The 25,649-nt window shown below is 38.4% G+C and overlaps 1 protein-coding gene across 7 annotated transcripts in view; it reads left to right on the forward strand.

The window, feature by feature from the left end:
- ENOX1 (ecto-NOX disulfide-thiol exchanger 1) overlaps positions 1–25,649 on the forward strand; it is a 367,098-nt gene that overhangs the window by 11,805 nt on the left and 329,644 nt on the right. The window contains exon 1 of one of the 7 annotated variants that reach the window (XM_013948354.2): positions 3,338–3,393. The exons of the other annotated variants lie outside the window; for them this stretch is intronic. The gene's annotated coding sequence lies outside the window, so the exon portion shown is untranslated. Of the gene's footprint in view, positions 1–3,337; positions 3,394–25,649 lie in introns of those variants that run through there. 7 annotated transcript variants of the gene reach the window in all.

A 25,649-nucleotide genomic window follows, 5' to 3' on the forward strand; every position in this document is an offset into this window, starting at 1 on the left:
TATAAAAGGAATATTCGTCTTCAATTTCTAAATGTCTAGCAAGTTATCAGATTAATCCAATGTTGTCTTCATTCTGGAGGAGGTTTCTTAAGTTGAATTTCATTGTCAAATGCCATACAGGCAGGCTCATATGGTGGTAACATTAGCTAATGATACAGTTATCCAGATATACAGTTCTATCATTAACTAGAATTACAGTGTAACTCCAATTGTTTTCGGTAGAGAAAGACCACATTGTGGAAAGAAAGAAAGCATGCTATTTTGCAGTCACTATGCAATTAACTCATATAACCTCTGTGCTTGTCATGCTTTGTATAAGTTCCAGGGTGACCGACTGTAGGTCACTTACATGAGAACAAAGACCCTGAGGCTGAGAGGCAGTTTATTAGGATAATGCTGTGGTGTGAAGATCAGCTGTCACAGTAGCTGCCATTGAAAGTGTGTCTGTAGAGTGTCCGGCCTGCAGTAAATAAGAGTTGCCTGACGTGGACTGCTTTGAATTCTGAAGGACAGAAAGAATGACCAGATAAACGGTGGTGTGAGCACTGGAGCCAACCTCACCTTATTTTCTGCAGATTCTGCTTCAGTAGTAGTTCCTCTGTGGATTTTCTGAAGACGGTTAAGTACCTGCCCTTCACACCATGGGACATTAGCCATTCCCCCCGTCCTCTATTTAGCGACTTACTTTCATGAAAATGTGAGGACTCTGCCCTCTGTCAAATTTGGCTGATGCTGACCCAAAGATGGCCCCGTTTTCTGGAGAGATTGGAGGGGAAACAGATGAAGATGCGGACACAGATAAAGCCCTCATTGATGCCCTGTTCTTAGGAAGCAGGGCTTAACAAATCTGTCCTAGGCATTTCTCTTTTTCGGATAGAATAGAAAAGTTGAATTGAATTCTTTCATCCGTATCAAGGAGTACAAAGTGTGTAGTCACTTGCTGGTACCTCTATGTATTTGTCACTGGGAAGCCCACAGCAATATGCAATGGATCTGTGAAAGATGTACATATAATCTGTTTAAAACAAAATGTACTTCTTGCTTTTTACTATTAAAGCAAAACAAAGCTGCTATGGCTTGTAGATCGCTTGTCGCCTTTAAAGTGTGTATGATGACAAGTCTGGTGTCTTATTACTGGCTATAGTAATATAGAGGCAAGTTCTTCCAGTGTCTCTTTAAACATTTTCTGTGGAAAATTTTTCTTCTAAAAGCCTTAGTTAATGTGTAGTTAGATTTGAAAGTGTCTCTTATTTCAGCCTTTTAGAGAACATCACAGTTTTCTGTCAAAAGCATAAAGAAAACTCCAAGTTTAAGATTTAGCTTTGCAAACCCCTCCCACTTCTTGAAACATTCATATGGAAATGCACCATTAACTGTGAGATTACCTGGCCATCTTGACAGCCTAGAAGAGATCCAAAATCCAGCAATAGTCAATTCTCAAGAGAATTTCTACTACCTATTGTTAATATTCATTTTATTCTAATAAACAATCTGACAGTGCTCTTTTCAGGTTCTCTCTTTTTTCTTTCTATGAGCTGCAATGACTGTTTTATTGAAATGGCAGAATATTCATTGGTGAAAAGTGGAACCCAAAGCCTCTTTCTCCCCAAATCTCTTTTAAAATCTTCAGAAAATCTACTTTACATTTATTTCATAGCAATTCCTTTGCTAATTGCTAACAGCACAGAATTTTTCTCTGATAAATTAGTCGTTGACAGCTGATAGAAGACTTACTAGTACTTTATAACCTTATAAATGGTTTGATAATGCTGCTTAATGAGAGAACTTGTAATTTCAGGTGCACGTTGGCGGTAGTATGTGTTGCCGTGTGGAGTACTGTGACAGTTTTGGCACCTCCTATTCTCTTAGTAAAGACCAGTCTTCCTAAAAAAATCCAGAGCTGATGTTATGGTATGCACTGTCTCAGGCGTTTAAGTGAGGAAAATCAGTCAGGCATTGCTTGAGCTCAGTCTTATTCCTGTGGGAGTTCAGAAGTACCAGCAAAAAGTCCCACTACTTGACAGAGATGAGACTGAATCCTGAGTTATCAACACTGAATGAAGCTTCCTTAGCCAATGAAACAAATTTCATTTGCGTCCCGTTCAGCTCTGCTTTCCAGTGTAATTTGGAAGGGAGGAGGGGGAAGAAGAGAAGGAATGTAGAGTGTGGGGGGAGGTTTTAAGCTGTCCCTTCAGTATGTCTTCCTCTCTACTCCTTCCTTTTTGTCTTGTCTTCTCTCCTTTCAGTTGTTTAACCCTTCTTTTTCCTGATCTTCTTGTTTCTGTGACATGTCTTTCATTTCTTTTTCATTTCAGAGTTGCTATTTCCTTTTAATGCACCATCCTCTATATTACTTTCACTTTCTTTGCTCCCTTCATCCTTTCTATTTATTCTTCCCTCTCTCTTATATTATGAGGCTTTGTCAAAAAGATCCTAATTAATTTATAGGGATTATAGAACCTATTTTTTATTACTATTCTTCTTTAATTTTACCTTTGAAGCTTACTGTGTTTTTGCTCTGAAATCCTATTTCATCAACTCTAACTTTTTTTTGTCTTCTGTGTGAGTGAGAGAAATGCGCATATATTATATGAAGTAAAAATGGATAATGGATGAAGCCCAGCTGTGCTGTATGGTCACACTTAATTTCTTAATGTTCTGAGACATAGAAACTTGAGCCTCTTCTTGTCCTGTCACCTGAGTGTCTTGCTCTCAAAAATGAATTTCTAATAATCTGTTTTGTGCGTTTTATTGTTTGAGGCCAGTAGTGTAACAGGCTACCTACATCAGAATGGTTATTTTGGCCATTTGTCAGAATTTTCATGTGGTTTGCTCAAAGAAAGGTTCTTGCTTTTGCATGCGGATGCTTACTTTGAGGCAATTGTTTTAAAAAATATATATATATGTATATTTGTACCATATAGTATCTTTAATTAGCTTATATGTGGGTAAGTAAATTTGAGAAATATGGTTATGTATCATTAAGGTCCATAGTCTTAAATGTTCAAAAAAAATACTCTCATGTCTCAGGTTTCAAAATTTGAGTATGAAATAGGTAGTACTATTGGAAAGCTAAATGAGTGGTGAGTCAAAGTAATTAAGGGAAAGTAAATAATCTCTAAGGTTCTCATTCCCCATGAAACTAATTTCATATCTTATCCTTCATGTATTTAAAAATAGTTCCCTGCTAATTCAAGATGCTTGTGTACTATGTGTGTGAAGAGCACTTCAGATCTATTGAAAGGATGGTAGATCAGGGAGTTATTTTTGATGGACTTTTTTTTTTTTTTTTTTTGAGAGAGAGAGAGAGAGAGAGAGATACATACTCATTTTGGCAAAGTGAGCAAACAAGTCTTGTTGTAAAAGCAGCCTGATGTGCATGCAAGACAGCAGGTGAGTAGCCAATAATCTTGTGATAATTTATGACTAGACCCTTTGTTTTTATCCTTAAAGGCCCACGAGAAGTGGTACTTTCTCTGAAAATGTGTGGGTTTTGGTTTTTTGGTTTTTTTTTCCCTCTCCAGTGTAGTAAGCCATTAACTATTCTGCCATATATGCTTTCTTTTTACCTGTTTTACATCCAAGAGATCTGTTTCTTGCCAGTGACTCTACTACTTGGTGTACAGATTAATTTTGTTTTCTTCTTACTCTTAAACTAACAAAATATACCCCGGCAGATGGATGAAATGCATTAGAGTGGCTAAACTGCTGTGGAGCTGCAGGTCTGCCCCGAACAGTACTAACACGAGTCCGACGGTGGTCTGATGGGAGTGTTACAAGATGGCACTGTCAACTCCATCAATGTCTTGAGTAGTTATCTTAAGAGAACTAATATATGTTCATGGCATGTCGCCAGGTCTCAGCACAGAAGAAAATAAATCTCAAATTTATTTATTTATTTCTGTGCACATCCTGTCCTTTAACTCCTGACATTTTCTGTTGCCCAAAGAGGGCTGCAGGCATAATGCGTATGTAGATTTCTTCCTCTTACTCGTGGAGGTGCCTGTCATGAAGTGAGACAATTAGGGCTGAAATAGCAAAGGGGACGCAGAGGTTCATATGTACAATGTGCATCAAGCATTGTACTATGCTGAAATTTGTGGAAGGATTGCAGAGTCTCACTCTGAACGTGTAATATAGGTCCCTTAATTAGAAGCCTGCATGTAGATGTAGTCAGTGCATCTTGGCTCTAAGACACCTTAAGGGCTCTAAGTTGCCTGCTGGAGGTCTCTGAATGTCTCTGCTGAGCATACAGGAACCCTACGGTGGCGTGTTTAAGTCAGAGCAAAGTTAGATGTCTAAAGTAGATAGTGTGAATATATCCTCACTGCTTCAGATGAGGATGCCACGTTACTTATTAAAGAGGAGTCATGCTGACCAGTTTGATATTGAATTTTGAGGAACTGAAGGGTTTTTTATTGTTTGTTTGCTTTTGTTTTCTTGTTTTCCAGATCTGCAGCCTTTCCAGACAAGCTGGTAAAACTATTCCTTTTATTCAGGTTAACAAAGGCTTCTGGCTTATTAATTGAAGGTCCTCATGCTAGTTTAGAATGGCTGGAACTTAGGGTTTGTGTCCTGCTGTCATCCTCATGCTCTCTGAAAGCACTGAGGAGTTCTCTGCAGAAAAAGTCAATGCTTGGCCAGAGCCCTGCAGATTTAGTGAAAGAAAAAAACCTGTCAGTTAGTATTCTTGAGAGCAGGGTAAACCTATCCAATATAAAGGGAATTCTGTAACCTGTTATCTGTAGCAAGAAAGAAGCTTTTTATTAATCGATCAAAGAAAATGTTGAAAATAATTGGAAAAATGACTTGAGGGAGGGAAAAGCAGAGTTAAGGAATATTAGTAGGAGGCTGATATTGTTTGTGAAATCAGACTATTCTTAAAGCTCTACATAGTATATGGAAAAAAACTTTTCCTTTTTTCTCTCCTGAGAGAAGCCATGATATTATCTCAGTAATTGAAGATAATCTCTGAATTTGCTCCTTAACTAAATTTATGCGAACCTTTTAAGTCAGGTGTTATCTTTCAGTGAATTTCTCAAAAAATGTTGCTGCCTGCACTTGGATGGCATGATCCTGTATAGCAAATAATGTTGCGCATATTCTGTTCGTGACTCAAAGCAGAGCATTTCTTGCCTAATTATGGTGGCATTTGGCAGTGGTGCTATAGTTAAAGGTGCTTATTGGTGTTTTTATTATAAATTGTGTTTATGAAGTACTTAAATGGCTTAATTCATGCCAGGCAGAAGTCTGACCAGCTATTTTCTGATGCATTTTTTTTCTTCATTAAAATTTGTAAGTGGAGAAAACAGTTTCGAAGACTGGATTTTATTTTTTTTTAATATAAAAAATGCCCCACTTTTGTTTCATTTCACAACTTGCTCTGTTGTGTAACATGCATGATTATTGAGTTCTGTGCCTTGCATCACTCCCAACACTTCTGAGTTCCTCAAAGGAAGCTGAAAAGGGGGAAGGGAAACACAAAAACATATGGAATTATCTACATTGAGCAATTTGTGTGCAGTGCTGTCTGTGAGCAAAGATGAATTTCAGTATCCTCAGTTACCACAACTGGACAATATTAATTTATGGACTTCTCACTTACTGGGGATGCTGCCAAGTGAATTCCTCGCAGTTTCACTAACGCTGAGCAATCCCTCTAGACGTTACTCAGTAGTCATATCTGTCATGGTTGCATTAATGCACATAAACTATTCTGTCATTTCCTACTGTATAATGACTAATATTAAATCCAGTTGTATTTATTTCAAATTTTTGGAAAAGATGAAAAAATCCAAATGAATTAAACTGGACCATGCTGCTAAGCAGTTACCTTAATTAAAAAAAAAAAAAGCACAGTGAGTTTTGTAGAGTTACTGGTAGAGGTGGATTTTTGGAAGGGAGTCCTATTTAGAGTTCTCTTTCATAGGCAAAGGGCCTTATTTGAAATCTACTGAACTTAATGGTGAGTTTTCCAAGTGACCTTCCAATGTCTGTCTAAGGCTGTAGATGCCCCGAATTGGTAATGCTGAGAGGTGTAATTGGTCCTATAAATCTACGTGGGTCATTAATTCTAAATTCCTCTAATGTTAAGACCAGGATGCACATTACTGAAGCAGAGTGACAAGCATAGTAGGAAGATTTATGCAAGCATTGTCTTGCTTTGCTTTACATGGTAGTATAAATTATTTGTAGTTTTGGCTTGGAAGCATTCTTTATACCTTAACATCAATTAACATGTATCACCTCTGTGTTTCTGGGAATTTATAAATACATCGTTTTTTGTTTGGCTGGTTTTTTTTGCATGATATCACTTGGGCTTGTAGGGGGTATTAGAACATAACTTGAAAAATCTTTGTAAGATGGATATAAAAGCCCCACCTCTGATCATTTAATTGTAAAAAGACCAGTTTTCAAAACGTTATTGCAACTAAAGACAGTTCAAATTTTAAAACACGTGCATGTGCATGTTTTTGTTTGGTCCAAGCAGACAGGATCCTGAAGTGCATGGAATTTGTGGTTCTTGCACAGCTGCACCCCAAATGCGGATACCTGCTTCAGGGAATGCCATGAATCCACCAGCTCTACATGTGCCCAGTTAGGATTGCTAACTAATATAAGTCTTATTGTTATTTACCGTGAAGAGAAAGACTTTTCAGTGCATTCCCTGAAAAAAACTGTTTGGTTTTGACTCGGTGAGAACTTGTATCTTGCTTCCCACAACAGGAAATTACTGTAATGTGTCCTTGTTTACAGTTTGGGGTGGAAATAGTTGTTGCTGTAGAAGAACATAGGCAAGAAGTCAAAAACAAACCAATGTCTACCATACATCATTTGACCACCAGTCATGTGCCCAATCCATCTTAAAGTCCCCTTTGCATTTTCCCGCGGGACGAATTTTACTCTCCTTTGCTTCAATCCCCTGCCAAGGATTGTTCAGACAGGTGGTCTTTGCAGCGTACCCCCAAGGCCAAGAAATACGAGTGTATCCCAGCACTGACAGAACGCTGTGAGGAAACAGATAAGATCAGCAGGGCAAAAAAAAAAAATATATATATATATATCACTGCACAAAGAATAAGAAATCAGACTTTTAAAAATTGAAACGGGCCATTTGTGTGAGCAATCTTGAGTATCGTTATCTTTATGTAATTTGAGGTGGAAAGGGAAGTGTTTGGAATCCCATAGTATTCTGCTATAATAACACATTCAGCGTTCTGAAACATATATTTGTCATTATATCTGCCTCCATTTATAACTGAAAAGAAAAATTATGAAACCTTGTTGCTTGGTCTGTGTCCTTTCTGTGCAAAGGCGTGTACTGACTTACCAATTTTGAGAGACTTTGTTAGGGTCTATCCCTACAAATGTTTGTCAGGCACTTAGAAGCAATGGGGGCTTGGGTGGAAGGAAAAGAAAAGACAGAGTTTGTATGTGTGTGTTTTCCTCCATTCTTCAGGCGAGCAATTCAATTTCAGTTTGATGTGTAATTCTCTGGCTAAGCAGTGACTTTGACTGCAGCTGTATCTATTTTTTTTTGTCCAGTGGATGCCATCAAGCCTTCTACTGTATTTGAAATAGTTCCATACTTTTTTTTTAATTTACTGTAATCTTGTGTTGCGCCTATAACAAAATATTTTTATCTCTTAGTTTTAATGGACAAAATAAGAACTGAAGTACACAACCTGCATAAGCTGGAGCCTGGCCTGAGGGCAGTGTAAAGCGGATCTAAACTAGATTAACTGACCAGTTGTGAATTTCTGCTGCAGGGAGCTTTGTATGTGCTTTCACTATCCTCTAGGACAGGACAAATAGGTCAGGACCCGGCTTAGGAGCAAAGATGTAGCAAGAGCTTCTCTGCAGTAGGTGAACTGTCAGAATGGTCTTTGTGAAGAGTGATCGAAGTTAGAATAGCTGTGAAGCTGCTCTAAGCTAAGCCTGTGCTCCTAGCAAAGGACAGATCTGGGGCGATTGCAAAAAGACTGGTCTTTGAGGAGCACTCAGCCAGTCTAAGGGTCACATCAAAGATTTCCAAATAAAAGGTCCCAAGATATTCACTCTATGTATCCAAACAGGGCAGATATATGGTTTTCTAGATGGGTCATGCTTAATGGCAGAAGAAATTGCATCACATGACATTTCTCTGTGTGAGTCACGATACAGTCTCAGGATCTAGAATATGCAGGATTTTCCTTGCAAAGAACCTTCCCTGGGGATACTGAAGCTGTCTTTGTTTAGCTTTGCCTATTTAGTTTATGAAACCTTGTTTGATGTTTTAGTTTTTTACTTATGTTGCAGGACTTACAAACAAACAAAAGATGGTATAAGCTACAAACATGGTAGTGCTAGAGTTTGAGTTAGAAAACATTTTTGCTTTTTCCACCTTTGAGCTTCCATTTCAGAGATAATATGATCAGGATAAGAACATTTGCAGGATCAATACCCTCCTTTGAGTGTTCGTTACAGTGTCAGAAAAAAGATGTATAGTGGAATTTCATTTCTATGTGCTGTATGTGGTGTCATTCCCCTAAATGATATGAATGGGAGAATTATCCCAGTGCACATCCATTATGATCCTTCTCTCTGGAAAGGTTGCTGATAATTGCTGTTTATCATTTTGGAGAAGATTTGTTCAAGTATATCTTGCGCAATCATTTTCCATACATTTGTGTCCAGGGGACTTAAAAGTGACAACAAAAAAAGCCCACAGTAGAAAATAACTGCTTGAACAAAAGCAATCTTCAGTGTTTTATGTTTTAAGTGATGGGAGGAAAGAAGAAGGACAGTTCTTTTTCATTACATTTTTCCCGACTTCAGTCCTTCAGTGCCTTCCTCAAAACCTCCCTCTTCATCCCCTTCCACCAACCCCATCCAGGTTGTGGGCAACAGAAACTTTCACTTAGTGAACCTCCTTGAGCTGAGGAAAGCTCAACAGCATTCATCAGAGTTTTACAGTCTGAGTATTTTCCTCTGTGTTCACTAGAATATATATATATTTTTTCATCTGTTTAGCATTTCTGTTGTCATTTGTCAGGGTGTTTTGACTGAATCTTCAATATTATTTACATTGAAAATGATGATGTTCCTTTTTACAAGCTCTTAGGAAAAATACATCTGAGGGGGAGAAAACAAAAGTATAGCCTGCATCTTAAGACTGTTGCTATATTGTGATAAGAACATCATTCCAACTAGGTTTGGATTTTCAGTCTTGTTTGCCTGTGCAAATTTGTATGCCTTATACATATCATGGACGATAACTGTGCCGCAGCACGGGGAAACTTCTTCCCAGACAGAAGTGTGGATCTTACTGTGGCATCTGAGAAATTTTAGGCCAGTTCAAAGGAAGAGGTTAAAACAACAACAACAACAACAACAACTCTCTCATAAAAAAAAAAAAAAAACAGAATATTTGGCATAATGGGATAAATTTATATGTCATCATACTTCTATATAATGCCATGGACATTGTATGGGAGAAATTTGAAGACAAAATTGTGTTTCCTAAGTTTTTGGACTTAAGAAGAACTGAAGGAAAGACAGCTCTGTTTGTGTTTGTTTTTCAAAGTTAGGCCAAAACTGCTGAATGCTGGGTTAGGCAGAATCTTCTTCCATATAGAGAAGCAGGAGATCTGCTGATGTAATTATGAAATCACTTACTTTTTCACTTAGGTTCTGCATTTATTTGGCCGTAAATTGTTCAATGCACTTTCCTCTTCATTCATCTGTGGAAAAACTCAAGAATGAATCTCTTCTGAGATTCAAGTGAGGGTTTATGATGCTAGATCACCCCTTGGTTGATATAATTGTTTGCCAAGAACACAAACATTTTTTCCTTTTGGAGTTACAGATTTCCAGATTTACTGGTGGACTTGCTTGATTTTTGAAAAGCTCCTTGAGCAAGGAGTAAGAATTGGTTTGGAAATTGTTGTGAGGATTTATGGAATATCAGCTTGTAGTTTATGAATTCTGGTTCTGTCTCTTTATCATGGGATGCCTCAGGAGATATGCTGTTGGGACCCAGAGCAGGAATAATAGATGACCATTAGCGTTTACGGCACCCACTGAAGTGGTGCTGGTGCTGGAGTCTTAGGAAAAGATGCTTCATCCAAGTTAATCTGCAGGGAAAGCAGTGGGAACGCTTGGTATTTTTCCAAAAGTAGAACAAAGAAAGTTTATAAATAAGATTTTGAGGGACTTGCTGAGCTACAGGAAGCTTGGCTGACTCTTGTAGCAAAGAAGCTTGGTTTGCTTAACTGTCCAGCCTAGGAGGAAGGAAATTCTTTACATGAGTGATAGGGCAGCATGATGTGATTCAGTAGAGGAGCTGTTTGTGGGAGAAAAAGATCCCAGATTCATCATAGGATTCTGTTTTTTGTCCAAATACACTCCAGCAAAGGGAAGCAGAGAAGTACATATCTAAGTAAGGTAAAGATGGTGTGTTAGTTCTCAACTGCAAATCCAGAGTGCCTGTAAGAGCAGAGCCCTGGGAAAGCTATGATTAAACTAGTGTAGGGTCTTCAGTATCAGCTCTCATCCCTGGATCATATTTTTATGAAGAGATAGTGGACAGAAGGATTGTTCCTGGAATATGTGCCATATAGGCCAGGTAAGGAGCAAACACTGTAGCTTTTGCATGCCAAAGGATGCTTAAGGACACCCTGGCTGAATGTGTTGGGACCTGAGTGCCATCAGCTTACTCAGTGTTCAGATGGGGAATTGCCAGAGCTTTCTGAAAATGTGTGAAAATACCCTGTTCAATTCAGATCAGTTCTCGTAGACAAAGGTAAGGAATTTTACTGCAAATTCTGTTTTTAATGACACACAATTAGAATTTATGCTCGTATTACTTATTTCTGAATACCTGGTTCACTAAGAATTAGAATAAGTACCCATTTTATAGGTGACCTGAAGCTACTCTTTTTAACCAAGAACAAGATGTCAGATACTAAATATACATTTGAAACTACTGCTCTATAGACCTTGTTAGCCCTGCTGTGGCTCAGAGATCTGGAATCCTTTTTCAAGTGTGCATTTGCCAATAAATAGGCCTTCCATAGTGTAGAATCCATCAGTCATCTGCTTATATATCTGCAGTGTGCAACAGAGCCAACAGGGCATGAAAATCTGGACTGCTGTTTCTTGGAACAGGAGGAGATAGCAAAAGAGACAGTAAATTTACTGAGAGTGCTTGTGTATGTGTGAGGATGTCATCACAACTTTTTTTTTTTCCCTTTCTTTCTTTCTTTAAACTGTCCTTTGTGTCAGTTACTAAGACGTCCGGTAAACTACATGACCAGAACTGTTATGTGTCCTAGATACTGTTCATCCCTCTGATATTGTTAAGGAAAAGAGAAGATAGTTTGAATGTTGGGAAGAGTAGCTTAAATTCATCCTAGATAACTCTTTAAGTGTTTAACAGAAGTGTCTATTCCAGAAATATAAGTCGCCCAAGTTTCCTCTGTATTGAGAGAGGCAGGCACCTTTATAGGATGATTTTGGTCTTAGCATCTGACATCCTCTGGAGATACCTATCCGTCTGCATTGACTACACAGACAGTCTAGGATGATTACATTCTCCATTCAGGTACTTCAGCTGAGAACTTCAAGTGGAATATCTCTGATACTGTGATGGTGATGAAAAGCACCTTCTTTCCAGCCTTTCTTCACCAACTGCACGCTGTTGTGCATGTAATTTGCGTAATTTGAAAAGAGAACAATTACCTATATGAACAAGGTAGCTAATGATCAGCCTTCACCTGTGTTGACAAAAGTAAAAAGTGGAAGCATCTAGAAGAAATGCTGACTGTCCTGGGCCTATTGCAAATAGAAGCAAGAAAGGAAAAGGAGTGGCTGTAACTACTTTGTGCTTTCTGACAACTCTTTTGTTGTACTGAGCACAGAAGGCAGCTGAGGCTTGAGCAGGTGCAGAAGGGGCAGCAATGAAGAATTAAGAAACTGCTTCTCTGTAAAATTGTTAGGAGACTTTGGAGAGTGACTTTGAGGGTTGAGAAGCAATATGTTCATGTTCAGATGCTTTAGGTCTGCCCAACTCCAATGGAAGAGATAATAACTCCATTCTGAGAAAGCGTAAGGAAAGACATGTGACACTGAATTGCTATGCTCCAGAGAGGTAACTTACCTTTAAAATACATTTTAGAGGGGAACACATTAAAATGGGGTCCATTTGCTGTGTGTATAGTTAAGAATTTGGGTGTTACTCTAAGGAGGGATCAGTACTGTGTATGTATCTTATATTGTAATGAGTTGGAGTTTTTACAAGAAGCTCATTAGCAACTTTATTATAAGCTAAACAAATTACATTTTTGATCATTTAACTATTCATATTTTATTGAAGAACATTATTCACTGAATATAAATGCACTGGGCAGTACTCATATATGATTAACTACATATAATTCTCACATAAAGCAGAATAAGCATCACTTTAGTATGTTAAGTTCATTCAACATAACACTATTGGTGGGAGATCAAGGCATGACTTTTCCATGCTCTTTGCCTAGCTTTCCGTTTGTCCAAAGTGGTATCAGATATGGAAATTGAAAATGTTTACTATAACCTAGTAGCCTTCTTAGGGCCCTGTGTCTCTGGAAGACCTTCCTGAGATAGACTCCAAGTAGCTTTTCTCCACAAGTTCAGAACCTCTGCTGACCCTTTCTCTAAAGGGCCTGGTGTCTTTTTTCTTTGCTAGTAGGTGGTAAGTCCACTCACAGTTATTTTTTTTAAATATTTCAGAGTTCATTAGAGATAATCATAAGGAAAATACATTGGGCAGAAATCAAACACAGCTAGTCCAGAACTCTTTGAATGTAGGCAGCTGGGTACAGAAGATTTCTATACAGCTCAGGGAGTCCTTTTCTTTAACTTCCAGCTCGAAGTCTCCCTCACTCTCTTTTCTCCATCTCTCCATTTTCTTCCAAATATCTCAATTCAGAATCTAGGATCTCAAAAAGGAAGATGATGCCTCTTACACTAGTATTTAGGATTGACTTTGAAGGCTGTTCTCACATAATCAGCGCTGAGTGAGCCCTCTTCCTACTATGTACTTCATACCTGGTAGGTGTCTCTGCTGTCCTAGTTGCAAGCTGAGCAGAACCTTTCCGGGAATTGAGCTCATCTTTTCCATTTGCCTGGGAGAGGCTGGGACTTGCTGGAAGAGGTGGTAAGAGCCTGAGAGAGGCAGTGCAGGACTGGTGCTGGCAACCATGCACATTAGTTCCAGACCCCAGAAGAGACAGGCTGGGGGACAGGTTGCCCTGAGATCAGAGAGCTACCAGGATCAGGCTTGAACTATCCCTGAGGATGTAACATCTAGAACAAGTTTCCTCTTAACTTTGAATGGACGGATTATTCCGTAACTGCTTCATGTGTGTTTTTCTTTGTCGTTGGATTCCTGGTAGTGGGATATTCGTCTAACCTGAAACGGCAATTCAGATGTTTTGTATGCAGAATTTAGATGAAGAATTAGAAAATCTCTGTAAGAATTAATATTAAGAAATGAAATATTAAGCTCTATTCTGAACTAAAATGAATTTAAGAGAGCTTCTTCCCATTTTCCCCTCCCTATAATCTTTGAAGGAGGTGCTGCTTTTCAGTGGCTGGGGCTTGCAGTTTTTGGATAATTCCTGGACGGCTGGATGCTGTTTGGCTGTGATCGGTATCCCAGATGCTGACACATGGCATTTCCCAGTCATTCAGCACCAAGGAGAGTAGTGACTGCCTTCAGCTGGGTTCAGGGTCAGGGCTCTGCTTTGTGCTTTAGGCCTCTCCTGCAAGAGGAACTATATGAGTGAAAGCCAGAATAATACATTCTTAATTGCATAATGGTGGTAAGAGGTGTATGTGTTAGTATTATTGTAGCTAATTCACTGTATCTTGAACATTTTTATTAGGTTTAAAAACTTTAATGTGTGCTTGTTTCAGTCTGTGTTCTGAGTCCTACACATCTATTATATGCCACAGAGGCCATTAAAGCCTTGTTTAGCTCCCAGTATCATTCTCCATGTTATAAGAACTTACTTTTTGGCTGAGGGCACTTCTGTGACCTAGGCAGTGATGTGTTTATATTGGTTGCAGGAGTTGAAATGCTTGAAAAAAAAATTAAAAGCTCCCCAAATGTTCCCGCATTTTTCCTTTCTGCTCCTATTATGCTAATCTGATTGTTTTTAATGTGAGGGCTTTTTTTGCCCTGGGTCCTATGTAATCTACAGTGTCATAAAAGGTATACCACTTTACCGCTAAGTAATATAGACTGGAAATCTGGTGTTCTCAGCTGGGATACTGTACTCTGTATTCATAAATCCTATCCATTTTTTTTTCTCCTAGTTTTTTTGAAATGTAAGAACTCACCATACTTTAATGTCTAGGAAGTCTTGCCAAGATGTGTAAAGAGGCTGTCTTTAAGCAAGCAGAAGTTTAAGAAAAACAAAAGATCTATTTTCATATCCAAGCTTTTTGGTCACTGGACAAAGAATTTCTTCCCTGCCTTGTTGGTTATTACTGTCACTTAGTAAGCAAGTAAACCCATTATGTCATATTAGAATTAACTGGCCTGTCTCTGCCTTCTGTTTCTGGGACAAAGAGATCAGGAAGTGACAATGAGATAATTGTCAGTATTTGGGAAGTTTGATTTATTTTTTTATTTATTTTTGTTCTGCTTTAGTCAAGTGCACATCTGTGTGCAAGGCAGTAATAGAGATTGTTCTAACCTATTTCATGGACTTCTGAAAAAGACCACTGTAGATGTTTATGCTAATTCAAGGGGTAATGCAGATCTACTCTTTAGAGAGCTTGTAAAACTCTTGCACTGGTATCTCGAATTATAGTTAAGAAGCTTTATTCCTCTCTCCTCCCCAGTTCCTTCAGAGAAATCCCAGTGGGTGAGGTGGGTAATAATGTATCTTAAAGCTTTGCGGTGAGAACTTCAGTTAAGCAGGTTCTCTTCCACGTGCGTTTAATGCGTAAATAAAGGTGATGAAGGAGACTGCAACTTGGGATTTAGTGATGCTGTGGTGCTGATGATATGCAGGCCTGCTGCCTTAGCACTGGACCCAGCTGGTAATTTCCTAATGTTTGGCTGGGGCCTGGGCTTGGATGAAAGTGAGCTGGCTGTAGCTCAGGCCAGATAATTTGGACATGCTAATGGCTCATTTGTTAAAATAAGTAGAGGGCTTGGCAGAGAGAGAGGGAGTTTCTCTGTCTCATCTCACCCCTCCCCTCCACTTTCCAACATTGCTGTTCACAGAAAGGGTGTTCATTTCAGGGCTGCTCTTTGGAGTCTTCATGACCACTGGTGGCTTTGGTCATGAATGTCCATTTCCATAGGTACTTTGCATGATCATAACTGTTTCTTGTGGAGGTTGTTTTTACTGTAGTTATACATATTTCCTTTTGGTGCAGGCTGGCTTGTTGCAGTGGGTTGCCCATGAGTGCATCTTTGCAGATCATTTAAGAAAGAAAGAAAGGAGGGAAAAAAGGGGGAAAAAAAAAAGAAGAAAGAAATGTCAGCTGTTACAGACTATTGACTGCCAGTTACTGATTCGGACTGGCTGACGTGAAAACATTTGTGGCTGTGATCAGAGGAGAACTCTAGATTTCTCTGCTGGCTTAGATTCAAGCTACACAAAATTGTGTAGCTGTTCATGTGATTTATGGCCTGAATTCAGTCTACTGCTTCCTCATGTACAGTTGTAACAGATAAGGTCTGTTTATACGTGTATCTTTAGCATGTTAGTCTAGACAGAGTGTACACAGCTCCCTGCTTTAGGGTCATGCTATTTGCTCTCCCTGTGCAGAAACTATAATAAACTGATCATGTTTCCTTACCGAGCGATCTTTTACAGAAGGAAGTAAACAGAAACGACAATTTCATATTAAGAAAGTTATGACAAAGCCTTTGCAAATAAGTATCTTGTGTTGCTCCTTAAAGAAGGGAATTCTTTACTCAGATGTCCTGGCTTTCTTCAGTAGAAGTGCCACAGCTCAACAGCTTGAGCTTAGGTATTTTAAGCTGTTTCCTCTGCGTAATCAACGTTGTTTCTAGAGCTGTGTGAAGACAATTTCTTATAGGATAGTTAGACCCTATGTCTCTACTAGCTACAGAAGAATTTTAAAGCATGCTGCACTGGGGTGATTGTATTTTTTTCACCTACCCCTCATGGCTCCACTTTGGACACATATGGCTGCGTGTTTTATGAGCAGGAGCTTCCATTGTCAGTTGTAAGCAGAAAACATTATGGCAGTTCAGTGTAGAAGTGACAGTGAAAAAGATCGCTGTGGTCAGGTCTGTGTTTGAATGAAGTAGGGGACGTTCTGCCAGACAGTAATGAAGAAAAGAGATTTCTGGCTACTATTCACAAGTGAGGTGTCCAAGCGTAAAGATATGAATTTGAACATGCACCAAGAGGTATAGAATCTCATTTAAAATGCAGTGAACTTAGTTAAAATATGCCCATTGACAGCTCTTGCCATCTTGGATTCAGCCCAGAATGAACAGTTCTGAATACCAGAAAATAAATAGGAAATGGACCTTGAAGTGGGCTTTCATGTTTGTGTACAGAATATACTTACATAGCTGTGTATTGTTTTAGTAGAGGACCATATGATACTCATTTACTTCATATTTCAAAAGATTCTCTAATGGAATGCAATTAAAAGCTGGTTGTTATTATTTTAGTGATGTTTTTCTTTTAAACTGGGTTAACAGAAACTTTGCTTAGTTATAAACATCATGCGATTTGGGTCATTTAGTAGAGGTGGTAAAAACCTCTTCATACATCTTTCTTTAGCTGGCAATTTGCAAGTTATTTTTTCCATTTACAATGTATATACATCATAAAGGGATCAAAATAAACTGTAATTAAAATAACTTTGTTTCCGGAGGGATTCTTTCCTAATTTCTTTTTATGCATTTGCTATTTTATATGCCCTTAATTAAACAGTTTGCTTTTAATCATTTGTATCATTTTATTGTGGCAAATTTGTTCTTGCTGCTGTTTGGGCTTTGCTATTTTACTCAAACACTTCTATTGAGTATTCACAACAACATTAAATAAACATCGAAAAGATTTGTTGTGCACAAATTTTTATTATCCTGGGAATGCTTCACAGTTCAGATCTATAAATACCTGTACAGGTATTTTAAGCATTGAAGTAATTCTGTTGAAGTTGTGGGTCTGTCATCAAAGCTATGGGAGTGAATAGGAGTTTATAAGCACTAAGCTGATGGGCCCTTGCTACTGTCTGAAATTTATTCTTTCTAGAGTATGGCTTACTGAGGTAGAGGTGCATTTTCCTTTAATCAAAACAAAGGAAACAGAAGTTAGAGAGAAGCAAGGTCTCCTGGTGGCAGGAAACTGATGGTTTGAAAGCTGCTGTGTGTCGTCTGTTTTGGAGCAGGCACCCCTTCTATCCATGCATTTTAGCTGACAGAGCAGCAGGACAGCAACAAAATCTAGCTGCTTAAATTTGATGTCTCATCTTAGCAGTCAGCTTTTTTGGTTAGTAAATTGCAGGAGCTAATAAGAGGTTTTAATACATGATACTATATTTTAATAGCTATCTGGCACAACTATTAAATTCTAATATTGCCCATTAAACTTTCTTACTAATTGCTGCAAATTTACTTCCGAAAAGGTGATTCCGTACCACCATCCTCCTTTGCTGCTAGGGAATCTTTATTAATTTCAGAGAATTGCTAGTGATGCTATTTGCATTTTACAAATAAATTGGAGATCCTTTTAGCAGTGGCTCTGGGTGTTCCTGGAAGCAAAGACATTAAAAAATAAAGAAGAGTCAAGTTGTTGGGGCAGGCAGGAGAAAAACTAAAATGAGAATATTGAAAATCAAGGTGAAGTGAATGGAAATGTCCATATGTAAGGCAGGAAGGGGAAAAAAAGACCATGATAAACAAGGAAGAGAAAGAAAATAACAAAATAAGGAAAACACTTGTGCAGTGCCCAGGGATTTGTACATGGAGCACTAAGTAATGTCCACAAAAGCAACATTTTCCACATGATGTGGTGGGGCATTTTTGTTGTGTACAACTGTGTTGTATAACACCATTTACTGAGAATTTTTGCTTTTCCACAGTACTTCCACACAGGAATTCCATGTTCTTGCAGGGCAAGATTTATTTCTTGCAATAGTATAATTCACTGGAAAAGTGAAAATGGTGCACCTGGTATTATATACTTGAGTTAGCATCATATTAGCTACGTGGAGCTGAGCAGAGGTTTTGTACTCCCTGGCAAAGCCCCAAGAACTTACCCTGCTTGGGAGAGCTGGACAGAACTTCTACTAAGGGAGCACAAATAAAGGTCGGTATGTTGTTAGCACTGCTGAAGGCACTAAATATACGATGATTCCTAAGCACCATCAAACAGAGGAGACAATCTTTGTGCCATGCAAAAGCCAATAGTCCCTCTGGCTGTGCTCCAAGGGACGGACAGATCTTGATACTCAGCAGGCACGCAATACAGCAGTGCTTCTGCAAGTAAACTTCGTTCTATAATGCAGTAGGATTGTACGGAGAAGACTAACAAAAAATTGTTTAAAACACCTAATGGCTGCTGCCTTTTTACAAATAGGCTTTATTTCCAGGGCTCTTCCTCTCTTCCCACCATCTACATTCTCAAAGTGACACATCTATGCCAGAGAATCTCAGTTCAGTGACAATTGTTTCCTTGCAAATTTCAGATCCTCTCCATGAAAGAGCCACTGCAGCTTCGTCTTTTGATCTGGTTTTGCATCCCAGTTCTCTCCCTGCTGAGAGGCATGTCTCTCCCATTTCACAAGGTCAGACTAGCTGTACCACAGTTGTCTAATTTTTCTTTAAATTAAAGGCAATGTGATACAAAAATAATTTTGAAACATCAAGTAAGGGAAAAAGAGTAAATTTGATCATCTCTCTTAGTATTTTGTGTGATACATTTTGCAGAGGGAGACATTAAAAATTTTTTTTTTGAGATAATAAGGTGTATTATAAACTAGCTGTAATTATACTGCTGGCATAAATTCTTTCATTTACTACAGTTACTTGCAGGATTCTGTTTGTTTTATAGAGTACTTTGCATGTATCTGCCAGCAACATAAAACAAAAAGTTAAGATAAAGTATAATATTCTATTCCAACATGAATATTGCAAGGTAAAGAAGCTTTCTCCAAGCAATCTGTATGCAACTATCAATATTTTCATAATCTCTGAGGAAGTAATATATCAATAGATATGTACCTGGTCTGTTTGGTAAATTTTTTGAATGAGTTCCTTGTTTCTTGGTCACTTGTATTGCCTGAGGACTGTCAAAAGTATGCAGGATAACAGCTTACCTGTCTGTCACTCTAACAACCTAGGATTAAAATCGAGTGTATGCAACAGAAAGGTAAAATAGGTCATGTGTTAGGATCTCCAAGTGCAGGCAGCATGGAGAACAAAGTGACGAGTGTTCCAGCACTGTTTGGAAAAGCATTGCTTTGTCGGTGTTGCCGCAAAGACTGGAATCAGTACAGCAGCTATTTGTCCTTTTTCTCAGCCTTTACACTTAACACCCAGTGCGCACAGGGAAAAGAACATTATCAAGTGCAAAATGTGTGACATATCTCTGGGACAAGCAGAGAAGCGCCAAAGATTAAATGTTTAGTGATTTCTTGGTGACATTACAGAAGAGGAGGAAGGCGACAGAAGAAAGGAAAGAAATCCTCCCATGAAGAGGCAAAAGGTCAGAGAAGCTGTCCTTACAGAGACAGCAAAGAACCAGTTAATAAGGAACAATATTTAAGAGGCAGCAATGTACAGAAGTAGCTTTGGAGTTGTGCAGAAGGCAGCGGTACTTGTGGAGAGTGTGCAAGTGCAGTCCAGCACTGGGGCAGCCATGTCCTGCAGTCTCCAGAAAGCATTTCAATGAGAAGTCGGTCACTGCTCAAGATGTGTAATACCTTCCCTGTTTGATGCTTGGAGCTAGTAATGGCCATAAATTCAAAGACCAAAGCTTCTGCAGTTAATAAAGATGGCTCCTGACACTGCTGTGTTAATCAAAAATTACAGATACTTGTGATCAAACAGCATAAACATGAGCAACATGTTTAAATGTGTCATTGTATATACATGGAATAAAGTTTGAACTATTTTGTTTTGTGGTTAGTTACTACAGGAAAAGTCTGCACACATTTATTTGTGCAATAAGTGGTTCTATTACTCAGGCTCTTTCTTCAGTGAGTTATTTTTGACTAAAGTGCCACAGTTTCACAAAATGACCCATCAACCTGTAATAAAATGCCCTTTCAGTAAACTACTGCTTAAAGCATGTACACAGAAAGTAATAAAAATCTACCAGACTTCATAATACAAATTTTCATTTCAGTGCTTTCAGTCTGTTGCGAAGTTTATAGACAGGGCATCTATAACACTGTGGCCTTGGTAATTTGCTGTATATAACATTTTAACACAATATCTCTCATTCTATATCCTACTTCATTAATGAGGTTGAAAAATACTGCTATTGTATATTAGGTGTGGGTCAGCAGCTGTTAATTTTACAAGACTGCACCATTTCCCTCTTAGCCTTGCAGACATGCTCATACGTCATTCTGTAGCTGCCCAGGGTAGATGTGAGTATCAAGTACAATCCAGAACATTTTCTTGTGTTCAAAAGCCTAGCCAGTGGTCCCACTAAAACTTGGAAGAATAAATTAAGGACTCTGAAAGTAAGGGGTTGTATGTATAGCACTCCTGACAAAAGGATAATGGTCGTGAGGTTTGAAAAAATCCTAGCACTTATGACTCTCTCCAGCCTATACGAATGTGAGAGAGCCTGACGTGGCAGGCATGCTGTTGAGAAATCTGCTTTTTCTGTTTATGAACTGTGGTTCCTGGTGTCCCTGACAAAGATTCTTCTCATGGCACATCAGTGACCTCAGGAGAATCGCAAACCTCTTCCTGTCCTCTCCCCACCAATTCACTAGAAACTTAAAATTTTTGCCAGTTTTATGACTGGTGGAAGAGAAATGTTCTTTACTGCAAATCATCTCTTTGTGACAACAGTCCCAGCACCAGGCTGGATAGCTACTGACCCCACATGGCTGCCAAAGAGGAGAATAAAGGGCTTTCCCTTCAGTAGAGGAATACACTTCTCCATATTGAAGGAAAATTTCCTCACTCCCACCACAGCTTTGAGGTAAGGTCTGCACAGATATCTAGAAGTGATTATTCTGCAGTATGTTGCACATCTCCATCATTTCCTCCCCGCCTTTCAAATTCATGTTGGCCTCATTCTGCAGCTGCTCAGGGTGAAGTCAAATACAAACTTTGTTTCTCAACGGTCAGCTTGGGTTTCTGCAACGGGGAAATAGCAGTTTCCTTGAAGAGGCTGTGCCAGGGAAAATTCTTCTAGCCCTCCTCTCTTGTTCATCTGTCAAGAGAAACTAAAACATTGTGACTTCTGCCAAAGCTACGTGACTGACTACAGATGTAACGCGTTAGGGACTGCCAGGAGAGATGAACATAGTATTTCCTCCATGTTAGTTAATATAAGTTTGAAAATGCTGCTGCGATCCCTAAAGAGAGAGGACAAAAGAAAACACTGTCCATGAAATGTTAGGAAAGAATCTGGGGAATTTTCTAGCTTGACCAATGTGGTTCATAGCTGTGGATTCAGCAGGAAGCTGGTGAAAGACAGATATGTTGATCCAGTTATTTACAAATATTTGTTCTGCCCCAGTTAGAGCATAAGGAAGAGAGGTTGAGGGAAGAGTCCTGAGAATCCCCAGAGTCCTCACTTCTGGCTTTCTGAATTTGAGATTTTTGGGGCTTGACTACACGTTACCTTACAAAAGGTACTTCAGACCCTTCCTAGGGTCTTTGTAATGGAGTGCCAAGAGGAAATATATGTAAACAATGGATTGAGTTTTTGTTTTTTGTTTTGTTTTGTTTTGTTTTCCTGGAAAGAGCAACTCAGACCTGCTTTTGTGAGAAGTTAAAAGGATTAATAAGATCAAGTTCCTTCTTTTCATTACAGGCTTGGCATGACTCAGAGCTCAGTTCAGCAAACATGTTGATTATAGATACTGTCACCAAGATACCTCAGGTTGCAAACTACCTCAAGTGTATTCATAAGGTCCTGTTAGAGATTTTAGGACATTTAGTCCAAGCACACATCCTTTTGCCTGGATGAACTTCATACCTGGTTGCACTATAGAAGGTTTCTTGGCCAGCAGCTGACTGTTTTCATGATGCCTCATAGATGTGGGTTTATTGAGAACTTGAGTAGAGCAACCTGATTTTTTTTGTAGTTTGCCTGGCAAGAGTGCAGACAAGAGAATAGACATAGACAGTTACAGTATCTCTTTGCCACAGACATTTCTTCCTGTTTAGAATAATAATTTTTTCAGTCCTCACTAGTAGACTTTCTGTCCCTTTTTATAGGAAATGATATTCTGAGCTGAAATTATCTTGTACTTAAAGTGGAATGTGGAATCTTGAGGGTTACAAAAAAACCTGTAGAGTCCTTGATCCATACTGGATAGAACTATGTATTTTCCAGAAATCTCCCCCCAAATACATGTGTCCCTGCATCTCATTCTCTTTTCTATACATCTATCTTATTATAAATATGATCAATATTAAATAAAAGTCCCCCAAACCACAGTGATTGCAATAGTATAGTGTTTTGCTTGGGCCTTTTAATGTGTTGTGGGTTTTTTTTTCATTTATTTCATTTTTTGTTTCTTTTCATCTGCCCTCCAAAAAATGCGATTGCTACAAAACTTTAACTACAAGGTTTTTAACTGCAAAAAGTAGTTAAAAACAGCATTGCAGGCTTGGTCAAACTCAGAAAAGCAAAGCAGAGAGTTAAAGTTGAAAATTGGGCTGTATAATTAGCTATCAACTCATTTTTTTGTTGGCTATTACATAAGTGTCCAAGAGAAAGTGTGATCTTACACACTATGTTTGCTGTATTCCTTAGGCACAATACGGTTAGTTGATGATAGAGTGTCAGATACGCTATTTGTCATTACCTGTGACTTGCCTAGTTGCATGCTGTTGTGGATTTGTGTTGAAATATTATTCCGTGTGTAGATTTTTCTCAGAAGCTATCACTTTTTTTTTTTTTTTTGCTCAAGTTCTCAGCATGCTTTTTCCCCCTTTCATTTTCAATAGCAAAAATGTCTGCTGTTAAATGAAGAGTTTGTCTCCGTTTTTCATTTTTCTTTAAAGAAAGCAGTTAGCATGTTAAAATGAATAGTATAAGTGTAATTATTTGCTTCTCTTTTGTAAATGCTGGTAATGTGTGTTATTAATTACATTGCTATAGTATGGCAAAAAAATTTTTTTTCTTTTGCTATTCAGTAACTCTACCTTCTGTTGTGTAACTCTCTTCCATAAAGGTCAGCTTTTTAGCAGACAATAATCTTAAATGTCATGCTTTCCAATATGTTTAACCACTTCATATCTTGATATGTACTTGGTGGAGCACAGCACTCTGCTAAATAACTTTTGGAGACCAGCAAAGTAATTCAGTTCAAAGTAAATAGAACTTCAATTTTTTCTTCCTGTATCTGTACCTTGCTACTTTGGTATCATCAGCCAATTTTGAGAGTGCATATAATTGGTCTCCATTTGTTTTCTGTTTGTAAATCTGGCTGAGGTACTTTATACTGAAACCAGCTCATCACAGTGGTGATGATTTACCAAAGAGAAGTACTTTGTGCCTGAAAGCAGTTTGCCTTCTGGTAATCTCCTGGCGTTCCACATAAAGCGTTGGGAAGTAAAACAGCTACTTACATGTTTTAGTATGTCTGTAAATGCTGAGAATACACATCCTATCAGAGACACTTATATGTGGTGGTTATGTATTTTTGGAGCTGAAATGAATGTTTTGAATATTTCATAGTGGCTCATTTGGGTGTACATGTGCTATGTGTGGGCACGCAGTGCACACCGTGCCAGAAAGTGGCCTGTAACCTCTACAACATTAATGGCTTTTAGTGCAGGATTTAGCCGAGTGTTTCAAATAGGCTTGCTCTGCTGTATGTTCTCTAGGGAGAACAGAAATCTGCAAGCATTTTGTTCCTATTCTCACTACTTTCATTTTCATTATTGTTCCAGACTGTTTGTATTTTCCCTAGATATTTACCATTTTGCCTTCCCCCACCCCTTAATGTATAGGGTAGTGGGTAAGAAGGAACTAATCAGAGGAGATGGGAAGGCTTCCTAGCACTCTGTGGAGAGAGATTTTAGTTCATGAGACAAAGAGTTAAGCTCAAACTGTCTTACACAGCCAATTAAGTGTATGCTATCTTTTACTTTGCATGCATGCCCTTGTGCAGTTAAATGAAATTTATGTTGGTAATGTATGCTGTTCTTGTTTAGTGACCTGGTCTCAGTCTGTGACACATTCAGTGCAGCCTGACAATGAAGGAAGAAAACCTGCATATATACACGTGTAAGACAGGATTGTTAAAATTGGGATAGCAAGGTGAAGTTAAAGATCATATTGTCTGGACATCATGTGCAGATAAAAATCAGGTCTAGTTATGCTTTAGAAGGTCATTGACTAGTCATTAAACTACTTGGCTTAAGAAAGACCTGCCAAACTGGCAATTAATGAGAATTAATCTGTTTAAGAATGTTTTAAAATGAATAGTGCACAAAACTATGGTATGAATTTCTTTTGCCTCTGTGTGATTACTGGTGATTCATAAAGGCTCGATCACTGAGAGCCTATCATTTAGAAGGAGGTGAGTTTATCTGAAATGATACTAAAAGTAGAGATTATTATGTACTTATTTTCTGAGATTTGAGAATTTCCTGCCGTCTTTAAAAGGCATATGCTGAAATGTAAAATAAGAATATATTTTAATTGTATTAGTTTTTATTTTTCTGAGATTACATGTGTATATGTATCCACAGAAAATATATGTATGTGTGTGGGTATATGAATATAGTGTATGCATTTTATAAAATACTTCACATATACAATACAGGTATTATGAAACTTCCTTGTGCTGGTCTGAATTTCAGGGATGTGTTCCTTTTTCATGGTAACAAGAAAGCTATTCTGTTGCTTTTGTTGATGAGATTAGCATCAACAAAAACAGTCTTGTCTTTTGACACCATTATCTCCTGGTTATTTCTCAGTGTCTCAGACATGGTGATCCTACATTTTTCTTATTTCCCCTGAGAGTTTTGCACCTTCATGCATGGAATCTTATAGACTATCAATAGGACTTACTGGCCTTAGTGCCTAGGAACACTAATCATGAATGAGGCCCCTCTTCTCTAACACTATGTGGGCACAAAATGAAGAGGTGTAAGCTTTTAGGAGAGCAACCAAATGTGTATGAAGTAAGAGGGAACAGATGGCTATAGACAGATGGGGGAGTACAAGGGAATGATGAGACAGTATTGACCAGCATAATAAGCAATAGTCTTCAGCATGCTGAAAAAAAGGTATTTTGGAGGCATCTCAGCAAAGCATATTTTAGTAGAGTCTGCTTGGAAATGTTTAGCCAGTAACCAGTAGAAGCTGGCATTAGTGAAAGAGCTGACATCACCATAAAAAGTGAGAAAATGTATCAGGTGTGAGATGAACAGTAAAGAACCTTAAAAGTGAGAACATACTATGTTTGATGCACCA

Source organism: Apteryx mantelli, chromosome 1 (assembly GCF_036417845.1).
Source record: "Apteryx mantelli isolate bAptMan1 chromosome 1, bAptMan1.hap1, whole genome shotgun sequence".
Taxonomy (NCBI): Eukaryota; Metazoa; Chordata; class Aves; order Apterygiformes; family Apterygidae; genus Apteryx; species Apteryx mantelli.